The 18,668-nt window shown below is 39.0% G+C and overlaps 2 pseudogenes across 2 annotated transcripts in view; both read left to right on the top strand.

Moving 5' to 3' along the window:
• Nucleotides 1-310: 310 nt before the first annotated feature.
• LOC145495388 (E3 ubiquitin-protein ligase DZIP3-like) lies at nt 311-11,166 on the top strand (annotated as a pseudogene). Its single transcript, XR_014050407.1, has 4 exons — nt 311-603; nt 8,927-8,967; nt 10,364-11,054; nt 11,094-11,166. The product of XR_014050407.1 is annotated as an E3 ubiquitin-protein ligase DZIP3-like (transcript).
• LOC145495348 (uncharacterized) overlaps nt 11,118-18,668 on the top strand; it is a 9,694-nt pseudogene continuing 2,143 nt past the window's right edge. The window contains exons 1-4 of the transcript XR_014050404.1: nt 11,118-15,061; nt 15,720-15,764; nt 15,986-16,027; nt 18,241-18,668. The exon at nt 18,241-18,668 is cut by the window's right edge and continues 2,143 nt beyond it. The product of XR_014050404.1 is annotated as an uncharacterized LOC145495348 (transcript). The remainder of the gene's footprint in view (nt 15,062-15,719; nt 15,765-15,985; nt 16,028-18,240) is intronic.

Here is an 18,668-nt window from a genome sequence, read left to right as displayed (position 1 = left end):
CAAAACATCGGGAAAAGGGAAGGTTTACTCTACATGGTTAGTTCAGAAGACTATTTATGTCCTTTCTGTCAGCATAAATACTTTTCTTTCGTGTTTGGCGACTCACTCACTGGTTTGTTGTAACTGCCGTATGATCACTTCCGCTTTGCCAATTATTACATGGACTGAACACAACATGAATTTGTTGTCAACAGAACATGAATTTGTAACGTAAGTTCATCTTTTACAAAACGTTTGGCACTTCCCTAACGGGATTGCTGTCATTTCTACAGATTTCTAGCTCTGAAATCCAAAACCTGAGTGAAGAAGCAAGTGATCAGATATTTCTTTACATTCTATATTGTCTTTGAACTTTAAAACTGAGCTGAAATTTCACGGGAAGTGTTACAAGCTTAAATCTGGTAAGCAATTGGGAGGCAGACCTAAGGCAGCTTGTTCTCTATTATTTCAATGCGCGTTGAAGATTTGTTTCGGGTACAACTTTTTTGTCTGAGAGCTTAATATTATACAGGTGTATCTGCACAGGTCCTTAAATGCAGTAAAGCTGTGAATATCAATCAAGGATGTGAGCTATCTTGCCTATTTTAATACTTTTAATTGCAGGTAAGCAGTAATTTCTGTATGCAAAATTTAGAATGAAAGAGATCTATCTTCTCTCCCCCCACCCCCGCCTCTGAAGAATTCCAACACTTAATGATACAAGAATTTGGAATTATAATTGTATTTTATTATTACAGCTCAAAGGATAAGTTTATTATTTACCAAACCAGTGGATAGTGTTTTTCCTGCATTCTGATTGGCTACTCGAACTCGGGATAGTATGTGCCTTGACCACCTCTCAGGAGGGTCCCCTATCCTTTTTATGTGAAGCGTGATTAGGCAATTTCATTTCTTGTGAATCTTGTGATTTCGATTTTTTTTTCGTGGTTCGTGATTAAAGATAAAATCTTTTCATGTCCACCTGAACAATTTTTTTTTTATTTAAACGTGACCTGTGAACGAAGAGTTCAATTAAATGTGATTCGTGAACCATTTTGTTTTGCGTAATGAATTTCTGGCCATTTTACAGTTTTGAAAATGTACGTATAATTGTTTTTAAGGTTTCGACATGACACGGTCTTCGTATGGATCAATAAAAGTCATCAAATAGACCACTAATGGTTTTTGAACAAATAGGACATGACATTATGTCATCTTTTGTCACGTATCAACCCTGGAAATCAAATCTCCGCATTAAAAGATGTTCTATAAACCAGTAACCTAACATGCGCGTGTAATATGGGAATGTGAGGCTTGGTATCTAGCTATTTAGGCAAATTTGGAGCTTATTCCAGTGAGTAATGCCTTAGCATGAAGCAACCATCGAAGGGTTATAACCCCCAGCATTGTTTGTCGTTACCATTATGTTATTACACCTGGGTGAATTGAAGATAGTAGAGTACATTGTATTGCCTAAAAACACAATGCAGTGCCCCAGCCAGGGCTCAAACCTAGACTGATTGGTCCAGTCTAGACGGCACATCAACCATCAGCCCAATGTGCCTCCTGAAGCTCTGTAAATCGTAGATATAATTCCCCCCAAGTGTACCAAGTGTGCTGTCTCATAAGCACATGTATTCGGAATTCTGCTGGGGAATACAGAAATGCACTTGAAGGAACATAAGCATATACAAACACGACCTCATCTTCTGTAAAAGACAAGCTGTTAAAGACCAGTAAATGATGGCATTTAACAGTTTAATAGAAGTCGAAGCGTGATTCCCTCGGAAGTTTATATGACTAAAAGTTTAACTCGGATTTAACCATGATGGCAGTGTGGAATTAACTACTTAAGACAATCAACTATCAATTGAATGTCTTTGCAAGATGAGAAGAGGTCTGACAGAACTGTCTGTGATTTAGACGAAAACTCGATCGAAGAGCCGAACTTGAGGATAAACAGCTTTATAAACAGGTTAGAAGTGAAAACATTAATTCGAGAATTTGGTTTTATTTCGAAGTTGCATGTGATTGTCTCAAATTTCACATGAACGTGAATGAATTTTGGATATAATTTGTGAGGCATGTAAAGGCCAAATGTTTTTACGTGACTGAGTTTTACAAAGGGGTATGGGAGACCCTCTCTCAGCTCACAAGAGTCATAAGAAAATGCTTTCTTGGTTTCCTACAGGAACACTGAAGAAGAAATTTTAGCATTCTATGAAGCAGCCGTGCCTACAATTTCAATCTACAACCAGTGCTGTCATTTAAGTTTTGAGTTGACTGTAGTCTTGATCGTCACACCCTTAACAGAGTTGTTACCTTTTAGGTGAATCAATAGTCCAGTTCACCCAGAACATCAAGGGCCCATCAAACATACTCAGGTGTAGCAGGTGTTACGGGTTACGGCCCTTAATGACAGCCCTCGAAACAGCTTCAAGAAATCATTTTAGGTGTTGTTGGTAAAATTTAAACAATTAAATCAAAATTTCTTGAGGACTTCTCATTTATTAGAGGGGCCGGGGAGGACTGGTGCAAATGGGGGAAGAGTTATTGGAGTTTATGCAACCAAAAAGGAGTGGGACGCAAAATATTTAAGTAAGGCTTAGGGGAGGGACATAACTTGTTTTGTTAATTGCTGTTATTTGAAATAAGTACAGTAACTTTTTGGATTAGTGTTCTAAGACTATGCAGAATTCCAGTAATTTTTAAAAAGGTAATAGCATATTTTATGAAAAGGAACTGAACTATTGCTAGATGTAAAGCATAAAGGCAGCGCTCCAAGCTGCGACCATTTTGGTCGCCATGGCGAGTGAAAAAAATATTTGGCGACTAAAATTTTGACGAAAGTCGCCAGTTGGCGACCAACAGATTATAAAAGAAACTTACTTGGAAAATTAATCGATGTTTGGTCGAATTATCAAAAGTAAAAACGACGGTATCACTGGGTCTTTCTCCTTCTCGCCGTTCCGCTACATATAAACCCCTACATATAAACCTACATATAAACCCCTATATCACATTAAAGCTTAACTAAGAGCTGCAGTTATCAAACTATACCTAGATTAAACAAAATAATAATAATTGTCCAATTATCCAGGCCCCCTAATGGGTGCATCCAAATCACCTTTTGAAAGCTAAAGGTCAAAGCGAATTTTGTTTCTTGCTAATTTAATTTGTTAAATTAAGTGCTTAAACGATATGTCAGCATTTCGTCATATTTAATTTCACTGAATAGGATTTTAAAAAATATGGAGTGATTGTGCAAAAATCACTCTCAGGGAAACATAAATTATTTCGAAATAAAATATTCCGGTCATGTTTTTGTCGCTTATATGTCAAATTAGTTACATCACTTGGAGGCAATTAAGACACCTCAAATAGTCTTAAAGTCACTTAAAGACACTGTATTTAATAACAGAGGGGTTCTAAACCATATCTAGACTATATAATTATATCACTTTCATTCATGACTGCATAACTTTCATGACCTTAAAACTAAAGGTATGATCAAGATCAGATCTGGTGACTGTTTTTTAAAAAGAGGAAGCTTGGGATTGCATAACACCAGATACACATATACATGTATGTTTGCCATTATAACTTGACATCCCAATTTGTTTATATCTATTTTTTTCAACCAGCATATTTAATATAGACTAAAGACAACAAAAGAAAACGTACGAAAAGGAATGCCCCTAGATGTAATGCAAACAGTTTTTTAGACACTGCAAAAGTGTTAGTACTTTTTTCTTCAGTTTCAGACTGTGACTGAGGTTTTTCCTAATAGGCCCATTCCAATTGTGGATGACATGACCTCAGCAAAGAAAGGAGATCTTTCAGTGTCATGTGTTAATATCTAAAAAATAGAAAACATGTACCATGTTTCTATCGAGTTATGGAGACACGAGTGGAAGTTTGGGAGAACGAGGAGTGTTGTGGGAACACAAGCCGCAGGTGAGTGTTTCCACAGCTTTTTCGAGTGTGCCCAAACTTTCACGAGTGTGTCTTCTGAACTCGATAGAAACACAGAGAACTTGTTTTCTATTTCTTTTAGAAAACACTGCGAGGAAACAAAGAAAAGCACTTGTTTGCTTTGATCATCAAAATATAAATTCTCTTTGCTTGCACCATCATTACACCAACAGCTCATGCTAGTTCTGTGTTTCCATTGAGTTATAGAAACATGATTTTTAACCAGTCAGCACGCGTATTTTCTTAGGGCTGTTTTCTAAGTGATTATACAAAGTAATATTAAATACTGTAAATCTTCGAATTAGCGCCCAGGACGCTTATTTCAAATTTAGGAGAAAATGGGGGGCGCTTATTTGAGGGGAGTGCTTAATCGAGGCGGGGCGCTTAGTATTTAATTTTTCCCAAATGGTGGCCTGACATGATCATTTTTTTCAATACACCATCGCACGTAAACAACAACATAAGCTGTTTATCGACATAAAGAGCTGATATTTATGATTCTTAAGTTTAAATCACGGCATCGTTAGTACTTAAAGTGCTCAACGTGTTCACTTAACGTGTTCACAAACTGAAACAATGTACAAATCTAATACTACATGACGAAAACCATACATCCTTTGTTGTCTCATTACTCGTCCACAAAATGGGGGGAATGGAGGGGAGGGGACGGGGGGCACTTATTCGAGGAGGGGCACTTATTTTAAATTTTGGCTGATACAAGGGGCGCTTATTCAAGAGGGAGGGGGGGGGGGGCGCTAATTCGAGGATTTATGGTATACCAAATTTACGTACTCCAGACCTGCTATTTCAACTTTGACAACCCTGCGTGCAAGACAACTCAGGAGAGACTTGCACGAACTCTTCAAATCACATGATATAGTCACCAAATGAATGGTTCTTGGTCCTTCTCATTAAATAGTACTCGACAATTAATTAAACAAGATGCAATTATGTGTATGGTACTGATAAACGTGATGCATGTGCTGACCTTTCATGAATGCATACACATTGCTGATGAAACCTTTAAATTAGCATACTTCATAAATGACTAATAATTAATTAAATTAGGAAAAGGAAACATTGAAATCTAGAGCTGGTATACATACTTGAGGCCAGATTGGGTAGGATTTGAGTCCTAGATTGAATGTGTTTTTACCATGAAAGTCCCAGTCTTAACATTATTTCAAACCAATCAAAACCGAAGAAGTTCACTAAATAGTTATATTATTTCAGTACTTAATCCTGTAGCAACTCGTTCATAGGATGTGCTGTTTTCCCTTAGGTAATAAGCCCAAGGGAAAACAGCACATCCTATGAAAGAGTAATGCTACAGCATTAAGTTTGACTCAAGAAAATAACTTTTAGCTCCTGAACTTTCTAGCTTGCAAAAAAAAGTTGTGTCCGATAGCTCAAGGCCTACTAGTTCCCTGGGAATTGTTTTAAGGGAAGATACACAGTATGGTAGAGATTTAGGTACTGAGTATATTTTAACTGCTGTATTTCACTCATGCCCCACAAAAATGCACAGAATTAATCTTTCATATGGGAGTGCCGATGTTAACTAATAAAGGATGTAATGATTCATTTAAAATGTCGTTTTTCTGATCAAGGAGGTAGCAGAGAATAATAATGTCAGCAAAAAGCACAGAAGACAGTTCTGCTACATGATCAAAAGTTCCATTACATTGAAAATGAATGACAAAAACTAGAGGTGGATACAGAAAATTATAAGAGAGGGAGCCGAAATTTTTTTTAGCAAGAGCACCACCTCTCAGATTTCACATGAATACCCTAAATGTAATGGGTATGTAGATGCTTTAGAATGTCTGAAATATTCACTACACCGAAAATTGAAAAAGAAACAGATTTAAATGGAGAGAAGTAAATGCTGTCGCTTGAATAGAAACAGCCGGGCTATGCATTTTAAGCTTGGCAAGAGGAGAGGAGTGATACAGGAGTGAGCAAAATCTTTTGCGTTATAATTTCTGTTTGTGACTCATGCAAATCAAAACTACATAAAACAGAAATGCCACAAACAGCTTTCTTGTTAGGGGGTCAAGCAAAGTTTTCGACTACCGTAATTTATTCTTAAAACACAGGAAACAATATTTTGCAAAGAAACAATCCATTGAGGTTCTTCAATAGCTACATAGGTATCATTGCACTTCAATTGTTTAATCTGATAGCAGTGAGTTAATAGGTATAGAAAAAACATGTATTGTGTAATCTGTAAATATGTAAGCGTCTCTGTAGATCTACAATAGAACAGTAGGCCTCAGTTTAGGGATTAAACATTATTGTACGTTTTCCAAATAAGATGTCCATGAATTAAGGCTCAATTTTCTTTTTCATTATCCTGCACACCATCATAAAGCTCTGCTGATCAGCAATCCTATAGAAAAAGTTTATCAAGTTGGCATGCGTGGCACCTGCACACGCACGACGAATGTGTTCAATACATAAAAACCCGGCCTGTTTTCACATGCATCGATGTATTTAGTGCACACAATTTAGCCTGATAGAGCCCTTCTAATTTAATAGTTAGCTTTTCTCATTTGCATTACAATGTAATCCAACGCGGATGCGGTGCAAATTTGGGCTGAAACTACAAAATTGTCCAAAATTTGCGTTTATGTTGGATTATTACAACATCCAAATATTAAATAACTGTGGAGCTCTGCTTTTAGGCTTGGCTAAATCTATATATTATACATTCTCAAGTGTGACCATGCAGACACCCCTCCACTGAGCATCACAATATTTAAAAGCTGTCACTGTAATTTCCCTAGAGAAACTTTAAATATCTGTCATTCCAGTTCCTCCTCACTATCTCCCATAAAACCTATTAGATAGTCCTCTGCTGTTGCAATGGCTTTTTCTGGCAAGTAACTGTTCTTTGCCATCTGTGTCAGCAAACCTGGCTTGTCTAACTAAAAGACTTGCAAGGGCTTCTACATTGAAATAATTTGTCAATTTAATGTACATCTGAATTGAAGTCTGCATACATGTACATTAGATCAGGGAGGAGAGCAACATGCTTTCTGTTATGAACGCAGCAATTTAAAGCTTGATCTCAGTAATAATAATTGCTCCTATCGTGTCCTCTAGGATGGGAAGGGGGTCAGTATCTTTTTGGATCACACGAGAGGGAGGGTTTAATTTTTTTCTGCAGGAAATTGGGTGAGGTCATACAAAACAGCACCAGGCAAAAACAAAATTACACCGGCCCTTCCCCCCTCCTCTAATAAGTGACAAGTCCCTAACAATATCATTTCAAATCAAGAAGACTTTTCAACTCCTTTGAAGAGTTTTAAAGTTAATAACTCCTTTTGAGTCTTTGTTTATCAGAGGTTAGCAAAATTTAAACAGTGAAATAAATAAATAATTTGTAATGCAGCATCATTTAAATAAATAAATAAATAAATAAATAAGTAATTACATGTACGCAAAAAAATATCAAATAAATAATTAAAAATAAAATAACTAAATAATTATTGATGATTTGTACTGCTTCGATATTCTTATACCTTTTTTCTGATATCTAGTGGAAAGTCTTCCTGTATGACTTAAGATGTTTAAGGGCTGTGTCGGGAATGTAAAGTAGAATTATGGTTGAGCAGCTAGATGACCTTAGCTCTTGTTATATTTGTTTCACCAAGCTGAAATTCTCCGTGATTATTCATCACGTGACCTTTCACGTGATCTGTTTATTAAAATCCGGTAAATCGGCGAATTGGTGGCGAAAATTAATTGTATTGATCAATAAATGAGCGTTTTCGATGCAAACTACCTTGCTACGTTTGGGAGGATCTTCCTTGATTTCTTTTTTATGATTTAATGATTTAAAGTCGAATTTTGTTGGAAAAAAAATGACCTTTGACCCTATAAAATTTTTCTACGAAGAGAGGGACGGCCATTCCTAAGGTGAGAGGCTGAAAATAATTGACCTGCATCTAAAACGCGTTTTTTTGGTTGGATGGTTTTACTAAAAACCGCCACCAATTTTTCAAATAATCCCTGTTTTCCGCTGAATGTCACGCGACATGTCACGCGACCTGTCACGTGCCCTGTCTATTCTACTTTTATGTTCAGAACGTTAAAACCTGTGTCCTAAATTTTGTTCCACTGTCGTTTATGTCTTCAAAAATATAACTAATAAATTATTTTTACCAGTACAAGTCTTTGACCCGAAGCATTTTACATTCGAAAATACACGCCCACCCTCAACTCCCGAGCAGAATGCAGCAAATTCGCGGATTTTTTACTATTTCAGCATATTTAGAGAGACTCTGTACATTGATACTCGCCCATTAGATCATTTTATTCGTTCGGCTTATTCATATTCGTACCTTGTTATTTATCTTACATTTCAATCTCCGCATTCCTACGCTTTTCACACATTTTTACTTTACATTTGTGTATTAGCCTTACGCGGAATATTTTTCTTATCCCTTTTTTTCTTATCCCTGATGATGCCGTGGATCGGCGAAAACTTGACTTTTAAGACTTAAACACCAATTTCACGTAGTTTCAGGCGTCAAGTGAACTTTTTGTTACTCAAGACAGTGTTTGACAACATTTCCAAACACCTCGAAGTTCGTGAAAAAGACTCCGCTGCGCGTCGTATTTTCAACTCTCTTCTCGGTGTTTGAAGCGAACAAAAGTGCGGCTTATCGTTTCCACTCTGGTGCAGTCAACCGGAAAATTCTGGTCCATTTCAGAAAATTCACACCGTAATTTTTGATAGAATAGAAAGCGCCCTCTGTCTTTCGTACTTGAGTGATATGATTTCAACGTTCAAGAATATGTTCGGGATTAATGAATAAGTGCCATTAATACATATTACGAGTTCCCTAATGTGATTAGAGTGGTTCCACCTGAAAAAACCTTAAGGGAATATAATGGATAGCAAAGAATCATTTTGGGTGTAGGTGAAACACGGGTGTTTGAAATTGCTGTTAATTGTCTGTAGGTATTAAAAGCTGATAATTTTGGACAGCAGAATTGAAAAAGGTAAGTGAAATTATTGAAAACTGTATTATAAGACAAGGCGATTCAAGAGTACGCGTTATTTTATGGGGCGTTTTTATCTTTATTTTACTTTAGTTTTCTACATTTCGGGAGCGTTTTTAATAAAACAATTATTCTACTGGTACTTTTTGGATATGAGATGATTATAGCTAACAAGGCGCGCAGCGCCGAGTTGGCTATCTATCATCCCATATCTCGTGGAATAATTGTTTTTGTAACCATTTTTCCTCCCCAGACCGCCCGCTGTGGTAGCCTGTTCAAACGCTAGTTTCAACAAATTGCAAACTCAACTCTTTTGACATCAATTTTTGTGATGGTGTGCAATTTATGCATACAGACCCTTAAGTCAGAGGCCTATCACGAGATGACCCCTGGCCTGACTGACCTCCGGGAGAATAAATAATCCGGCAGGTAGACTGGGTACTAGTAATTGTGAGTCATTGTTTTCGAGTTGTTTCGTCGGCCATTGCTTCTGGCGTATCGTTGTCGTACTGTGTAATTGCAGCCCTTTTACCTGTTTGGTGAAAATTTTGAAGAGCTTTCCGTCACAAAGTAGGTGTAATTGTTCAAGGTAAGTTATTTATATTTCAAAAGTGCTCTGTCGTGCTCTCTATGATTGGTTTTCTTCCTTTCATTACGAAAATTAACTGCACTGCCAGTTTATTATCAAATTGCCACGGGACTCAGTTGTTGATGTTGTTATGTATTTAAACAGGCTTAGTCTTTACAGCAGCGAAACATCTTGACACTATATGTAAAAGTTCACCTGACAAGTGTAAACAGCGCCGAGCTCAGAGAGTTGAAACTGACACGGGACAATGCACAAAATAGGGCTAATTAGAGAGATTGTTGTTGTGCTATGTCTCATTGGAACTAAGAGCTAAATAAATAACTATTAGAAGATAAAGTAAGTAAACAGTAGATCGTCTTGTGTGATCGTCCAGGTGAGGGTAGTTCTTTTCAGAACTACCCTCACCTGGACGATCACATAAGACGATCTACTGATACTCCTGGGTTCAAACCATTTATTATGTTAAGTAAACAGTACTCTGCCATACATTTCCCACGTAAAAATTGTAACGACCTGTCTACCCTCTCACTTGTAGCAATTCGTTTTCCAGATACTAACATTTAAAAAACAGATTTCAACCGAATGGAATAAAACTAAGCATAAGACCACAAGTACGCATTGCGGACCTATTTTTTCCATGCAAATTGACCAGACACTGACAAGAGTAAAGAGAAGAAGAAGAAAAGAATTAAACGGCAGTTAAAATGTTTTGTATGTGTGTGAACACTAGGAAAATTTATCATAGCGAATTATTGGTCAAATTGGGAGCAGAAAGTTCTAAACAAAATGCTTTCTTACTACACACAGGTACTGTTAAAACTTCATTTACACCTCGCTACAGTGTACCTTGGATTAGCATGGCAGCTGCTGCACCTTCACCCCTGGCCAGCTGTGTAGAGAAGACTAATGGAGCCAAGCTGAGTAGACTTCTTATTGATGGCGGAACAACGGTTCTAAGAAACATTTTCGATGGTTTTCATTCTCCTCCAAACCTGGCTGCTGGTCTGAATGCAAATTATCCGACTCTAAATACGCTCTTAAAGAAAAAAGTCTTGCGTACAGTTCAGTGGGACCAACTGTTCCCACCTGGTGGAGCTACACCAGACTCAAAAACATTTGATATCACTCTACTATTCCTCCTCCTAACCAATATTTGACGACTATTTCCACCCCCTTTAGGTTGGCACATTATCCCACCCCCAAGTGACAACTCCCTTGAGGCAAACCTTATTCGCATTAAGTTTTTCCGTAATGAGTTGTATGGTCATGTGTCTACCACTGGTGTTGATACACCAACTTTCAATGCTTTGTGGCAGGAAATTAGTGCTGTTCTTGTTGCTCTGGGTTTGAATCAAGCAGAAATTGATAGATTGGAGGCAGAGCTTTGTGGGGAGGAAGATTATCTTGACGTGCTACTCGACTGGGCCAATAGTGAAGAGGATATCAGCTGAAGGACATCCGTCAATATCTGGCCACAACACAACAGAAAATCGAAGAAGTATGCAAGACCCAACTAGAGGGCCACGAAATACTTGAGGATAGCAAGTCAAAACTGGATAAAATGCATCAGACCCAGATTAACGTACAAGAAACTGTTGAGAAAGTACGCCAGACTCAACTAGAAGATAACAAAACGCTTCAGGATAACAAGTCAAAACTGGATAAAGTACATCAGACCCAAATGCAGACACTAAAAACTGCTGAGAAAGTGCGGCAGACCCAACAAGAAGATCATGAAACACTTCTGTATAGCAAGTCAAAGTTAGCTGACGTTTACGACGCCCAAACCAAGACACAAGACACTACTGAGAAGGTACGCCAGACACAACTAGAAGATCATGAAACGCTTCAGGATAGTAAGTCAAAACTGGATGAAATACAAGAGACCCAGACAAAAACACAGCAAGTTGTCCAGGGGGTAGTGAAGACCCAAGAGAAGCATTTTAAAACTTTGCAGGCAGTAAGGCAAACGGTCGATAGCTTAAAAGAAGGAAGTGACGCAGACAGAAAGGAAGACCAAGTCCTTCTAAATCTTGCCAAGTCAGAGTTCAAAGGAGATATTGAGTATCATTTAGGACGATATCAAGAAGGTACTTGTGAGTGGGTGTTTAACGAAGTTGAAAACTGGTTATGTGACAGAAATTGTGAAAACCGCGTTATGGTAATCAGTGCAAATGCAGGCATGGGGAAGTCAGTTATTTCAGCTGTTCTTTGCAAGATAATGCAAGAAGATGGCAGACTGGCAGGAAGCCACTTTTGTCAGCATAGCAATGCTCGTTACCGAAATCCTCAGTTGATGCTTCAGTCCTTGGCCTGTCACTTGTCTCATGCTCTTTCAGAGTACAAGCAAGCTCTTGTCAAACAGTTGTCAAGAAATTTGGGTAAAGATCTCAATAGCATGCGTGTTGAGGAGCTGTTTGGACTGCTTTTTAAGGAGCCCTTAAGCAGTGTAGCCGACCCTGGAAGAAACATGCTCATGGTGATAGATGGCTTGGACGAAAGTGAGTACCAAGAACGCAATGAGCTACTTGATGTCATTGCGAGCCACTTTTGTAAGCTTCCATGTTGGATTCGATTCGTTTGTACGACCCGACCAGAGAGGACCATTGCAGAGGCATTGAAATATTTGAAACCGTTAGAACTGGAATCAAATGATGAGAAGAATATACAAGACATTAAGCAATTTCTTGAAAAGAGAATTCAATATCGAATCAACCCAGCAAAGAAAGGTGCGATTGTGGAAAAGCTTATCGAAAGGTCTGAAGGGCTCATGCTGTATGCGTACTTTCTTGTTTCGTTTATTGAAGAGGATGTGTCAGTTCTGGACCAAGGAGATCTTGATGGCAGCTTACCATTGGCAATTTCTTCTGTCTACCATTCCTATTTCAAACGACTAGAGAGCGAACTTAAGGAACTAGGCGTCAAGGAAGATAATTTTCTGAATTTGCTGTGCATTGTTACTGCATCCCGGGAGCCCTTGCCTATCGGCTTTCTATCCAAACTACTGGTACCCAATGCTAACTCACCCCTTGCAAGGCGGAAAGTACTACATTGTATTGGCAGTGTGTCGTCGCTTCTTCCCATTCGTGATGGCTGTCTTCAAGTCATTCACAAATCAGTTAAAGACTGGTGAACAGACGTTTCCTGCTATGAAGAGCATGACTTCACTATGGACGAGAAAGAAGGTCACCGTATACTTGCAAGGCTTTGTGCCGATGAACTTGATCATCTGAAGCAGAAAGGTGTACATCACGTAGAATTTAGCTCAACTCTGATGTATGCGCTACACCATGGTGTACGACACATGTTGCAATTAGATGAATGCATGAGATCACGGGGCCTGGAGAAATGTGTACAAAGATACGTGGTAGACCTAGAGCTTTTGTATGCAAAGCTCTGTGTAAACAATTCAATTGCAGCTGAAGACATTTTATGACTTCTGCAAAGTCAGGCTCTTGCTCAAGTGCTGTCTAGAGACAGTAAAGATTTGCTGGAGGTCTTAATCTTTCTTTTAAGAAAGTACTTCAACACAGTTACTAATCATCCTTACGTTTTTTTTGAAACCGTGCTGAAAAAGGGAGGAGCAGTACTATCTTCTGTGGCCTCAAACCTGTTACGGACCAAATATCCAGAAATACCATATATGGAATTAGTTCACAAGGATATGCAGCAGGGAGCTCTACTAGCCCGTTTTCAGTGTTGGTCCCAAGTAGCCTGTTTGGATGTTTCACAACAGTTAGACTACATGGTATGTGAATGTAAGGACGGAACGATTCAATTGTGGTCACTCCATACTGGCAAGCTGGTGTGGGTACGTCCTGTTATGGTGAAGAAACTTCTCCTAGATCTCTTTGGAGCATATAGAGCGCCGCTAGTTTCTTCAGTCTTGTCATTTTACCGCTCAGTTTTTTTTCATCCCACAAAAGAAGTGGTCCTACCAGAAGTCCTCAGCCATGCGTATACTTTTGAGGGAGAACTGAGACCACTTTTTCCTAATAGTAACTGCACTTTTACAGTTTGCTCGATTTCAGGAGACATGACTAGGATGTTAACTGATTGTCCTGATGATGCCAAGTGCATTATTATGTGGAGCCTGGAGGATGGTTCAGAAATTGCTCGTACCACCAGAAGTAACGATGTTTTATCGTTTACTTGGTCACGAGATGGAAGGTTCCTCGCAATGACCTATTCCACGGGTTTGATTTGCTTGGTTGATGTCATGGATGGTTTTAGAACAATAGTAGAAACAGCCATTCCAGCAGTTTGTGGAATGATTACGTGCTCAACTGACTTTCGTTCCCTTTTTTGTTTTAGTTTAGCACATTCCGCTCCTTTAAACCTTTTTCGTTTGCGTATCAGTTTGGTGGAGCATCCCAGCTGTATGCTATATGTTTTTGATAAATCCGAGCCCTGGCAATTTGAATCTCCTAATGAGGCTGGGTTTTTGTTAGGAGACCCTATTTCGTTTCGGGATGGAGCATTTGATTTTGCGTTGAACAAGGAAACTGTCTTGCGGTGTTCTCCTTATCGTAGTTTCATAGACATGTTGAATGTTAATGAGCTATGGAAATCTAACCGAGAACCTACGATTACCGTAGTCAAAGAAATTGTACTTTCTTTGAGTGGCAAGACTGTTTATGTTCTCAGTGGTGCGGCCAAACCAACAGTTAGGGCTTTGGACGCTGCAAGTGGGGAGCTCATGGCGGAGAAACACATCGAAAACATGGTCGTGGCAGAATGCAATCATTCTCTAGTAGCCGTGAAAGAGGATGTTTTATTTGCAACCATGGATGGTCTTGTGCTGTGGAGTTATGAATTGTCTAGGTGCGTGCGAAATTTGACCCACTTAAACAGAATCCATCAGGTGGTTTCCATATCAGAAGAACAAGTGGCATGTGCATGTAAAGAATGGACAGGTGAAATCAGAGTGATTGTCATTCTGGATACCACTAGCGGAGAGATATTGTCCACAATCCCAATTGGTCGCAGACGTTTTGTTTCATGTAACAGTAAAATCCAGCTGCTGACCTGCGGCGAGAGCTCCCTTAGGCTTTCGGATGACAAAACTACCCTCTGGAAAAAGCGTCTCTCTTCTCCACTTGACTTGTCCAATTTGCCTGGGATGTTCTCTCTTGCGGAAACGTTTGTCGTGATTTGGGCAAAAACATCTGAGAGGGATGGCGAAGGAATGTACGTCCTTGATGCAGTTTCTGGAGACACATTGCGTATTCTATGTAGATGCAAACAATTTTTTGATTGTAAATTTGTCAGTGATGTGGAATGTGTTGTTAGCTCCCAGGCTACCTCAGGAGGTTATTGTGTGCGGCTGTTTAACGTCAAGTCTGGTGACCTGTTGACTGTAATCGATCTGGAGAGAAAAGTGAATTGTTTGGCAGCCTGTCCTCGTGAGCGTCTCCTCTCCATTACCGAAAGTAACTCTAAACTTGGATACAATCTTATCCACGTGCAGTTGCCGCAAGATAGAGACAGAAGGAAGAGCAAAAGGTGAGCTATTAACGACCATAAAACACAGTAAAAATTTATGTCATTATTCGTAAGCGATTTTAAGAGGCAGTTATCTGTAGGGAGAAAATTTAATGTAATGACTATTTAACATAATAATTCTTACTTCAACGCTTTGGAACAGGCGTTATATGTTAGCTTGTCCCATCCATGTACATGTAAGTGACACCAGATTTATGATGGTTTACTTCAAGCTCGTGTTGAAACCACAACCTGCCCGTCAAAACCTCATAATGTAGCTTCTCGGGAAGAGCAATAATACTACTTCTAGAAAGTGGTGGAGTTGTATTACCCCAAACGATCGAATTTGAATCTTGGGTGTAGTTTTGGTCAGCTTTTAGTGTTGGTTAGCTATTGTGTTTTAGTGAGTGTATTTTGTACTGTCTCTTGAGGTCATTCGCGATTGTAACCCACAAATCACTAAATTACAATTTAGAAGCGGACGTGCTTGTAATTTTGTATCGGTTTGTCTCATGGATTTTCTGTTCAGATTTCGCTAAATATGGAGTTTAGTCCCCCATGTTTCACGTCCTCTTATAACTTATTCGATAAGCAATATTCACAGGGTGGTATGGAAGACCGTTTGGTGCGTGGAGAACAGCTTTCGTCCCATTTAAACGCCTTTTATCGTTTTTAACAGGTTGAACAACGCACCCCAGATCGAAAAGAGGAAAGAAAACAAGAGGTTAGCTATTTCGTACACTGTTGTCACAAACGTTAATTATACGTTACATACAGTTCATTCAGTATACAGTCAAGGTAGAGATCTCAGTCTCTTGTGCCACTCTCTAGTATAAGATAATTACTAAGTGATATTTGTATGATGATATGCAGGCCATCGCGTGAGTAACAAGCAGCTACATATAGATGCAGCACCGTCTGAATATTCCGGGTTTTTTTTCTCAGAGATCCGACGCACCCGTAAAAGGAACAAAGTGTTAGCTTTAGGTAAGACCGTTTTCCATATCTGATGCCGATGAAAGACGCTGGTGATATATAATATAATTTGTAACTGCAGACAGTGCTGTTTCGGTCTTCTGGGCCTCAACAGTGCAGTGCTGATACTAGGGTAGAGGTTAGGCTAAGTAGCTACCTCTGATGATCCCACACGTATCATCTAAACCATGCCGAGAGTACTCAAACTGGCGAACAAGCGAGCTTCGCACACAAGGGTTAGTGACAATGGTACAACCTAACGAGAGTGCTCAACAAGGTATGAACCAAGGAGTCTATCTAACTGCAGACTGTACTCTTTCGGCCTTCTGTGCCTCATCATATCAGTGCAGTGCAATTTGTATCGAGAATGAAAATAATCTAAAATATATCATTGTAGCTCTGAAAAGATCGTCAAATAGGTCCTCGCAAAGATACGCTGAAACGAACGCCGGTAAGAATTTTAAGATATATTATGAAGTAGTTTCCGCTTGACATAACGTTGTCCTTTATGGATTACGTTTTTAACTCGTGATTGCGTTAGCAGATTATGCTAGTGAAATGCAAATGAACAAGACTTCCTTTGCAGGCTGACATTCCATCACAACTCATGCACAGTGATACTGGATTTCCTAATTGGCCTGACTCCCTGTGTCAGTGAACACTCACAATTTGAGAAACTCTTGAATTCGCTGAAAAATCACAGCAGCAGATCGATTCACCCACACGTAAACAGTCACATTATACGAAATTCGAGAGATCAAGAATTCGATCACTTAGCAACAAAACAAAACAAAGTCACAAGTTTAGTTTATTGGCGTGACGTTTTGATTGAACTGAAATGAAATAAGTGCTTTTTTGCTTGGATTCTGGTTTACATTTGTGGCCGCTCGAACACATTATGCAGGAATTTTTCGCTTCTCGGATCGGGCGTTCCGAATTAGCCTATGCAGCCTTGTCTTTCTCTTAAGAGTAGGAAACTTACGAAGCGATATTAAACTCGCTAAAATCGCTTCAAAGCAGCTGCAGACAACAAGCGAACACGCAACAAAAACTGCGAGACTGCAAGAGGCTGAGATAAGTGTTATTTTTAACTATTTATCAAACGGGTATGCACTGAAAGGCTAGGTCTTGCTCAAGTGGAGAATTGAAGAGAATTCGAACGCTGCGTTTCGCTATACAATTTTATGGGCACCGTAAATGAATGTCGCCATGGCGAAATGATATGGCCAAAGAAAGTCACTGATATCGCCATGGAAAGGGGGAGAGATTAAAAATAGTCCAAAAAAAAAGTCCAAAAAAACACACACACACACACACACAAAAAAAAAAAAAAAAACTAAAAAAAAAAAAGACACGCATGGGGTATTTTAATTGGGCAGCCAACCAAGTACAAACCCCGCTGAACAGGGCTTAACTTTGGTGATCGGAAGAAACGCGGTGCTGTCCTTGCGGTAAAGGGATTCCACGCTGAACACAGTGTTTTATTTCTAAGATCTTTCAAAAAATAAAGCGAAAGAAAATGATGCGAAGCTCACACCTAGAATTGACCCCAGAACCTGCGATCGTAAATGCCTAACCGAAGATCAATTTTAGTTCTCATCAAAGATATTTATACTTAAGCAATAGAGGACGTTTTCCCTGTTTACATAGCCTCATCTAAGCCCCAGAGGGGTTGGGCGAATTCGACACAGTTATGCAAACCCGAGACGCAGTTTCGGGTTTGCATAACTTTCGAGAACTCTCCCAACCTCCTTCCTCTATGGATGCAGATTGTCAGCAGAAAATCCTCTATCCTTAGCCCATAAAATGAACCCAACACTTACCTGCTCAAGCAAGGACGAGCATTAAAATGGACCGTAAACTCATCGTCTTCAGTTCCGATTCTGATACACCTTTCAGTAAGATCACCTTATAAAGCTCTAAACGATTTCCCAAACAAATGTGAGCGATCTAAGCTCGCATTGGATAAAACAATCGACAGAAAACTTTTGTCAAGGGTAAGAACAGATTTGATTGTTTGGTACACGAAATGTTGCTAATTATTCTAATTATTTCGAACTTGATAATGGTGCCACGACGACTCCGAAACGTCGTTCCATTTTATCGCTTGTTTTCACATGCTTATGTGTTACTAAACCCTTGCTTATTAAGATGGTGTCCCTATATATTTCTTACTGATTTTAGCTGCTTAAATTCAATGTATGGTACGTATTATTTCATTTTAGATTTCCACTTCGGCGTTGTTAGAGTTTACCTGCAGCTCCTCACCATATTGGGTTGGCTTCTTCATCTTGGTTAACATTCCTCTGCTGTTTTACTAACGTGTATCAGCTGACGATTAAGGCACCTAACTCTCGTGTTTGGTTGGAATATCATTTAATCAGATGCTTTTTTACTCTGCGGCTTGTCCCGAATAATGTCTTGCCATTTTCTTTTATAGGAGAAATATCCCATGTAATTTTTTTATAATAGCCAAGTTAGTTACAGTAGTAATATTACAAGATATAAAGTAAGATTTCAAATTTATCAAATGGACTTCATTTTGCCTTGTGTCTGCACAGATGACGTGGAAACGAGGTCAAAATGAAACAGTTGACCATGAGACAAAGTACTGTGAAGTAGATATATTTAACAAAGACAAGGCGGTGCACTA

This window comes from Orbicella franksi, chromosome 8 (assembly GCF_964199315.1).
Source record: "Orbicella franksi chromosome 8, jaOrbFran1.1, whole genome shotgun sequence".
NCBI lineage: Eukaryota > Metazoa > Cnidaria > Anthozoa > Scleractinia > Merulinidae > Orbicella > Orbicella franksi.
This window is presented reverse-complemented; position numbering and strand designations above follow the sequence as displayed.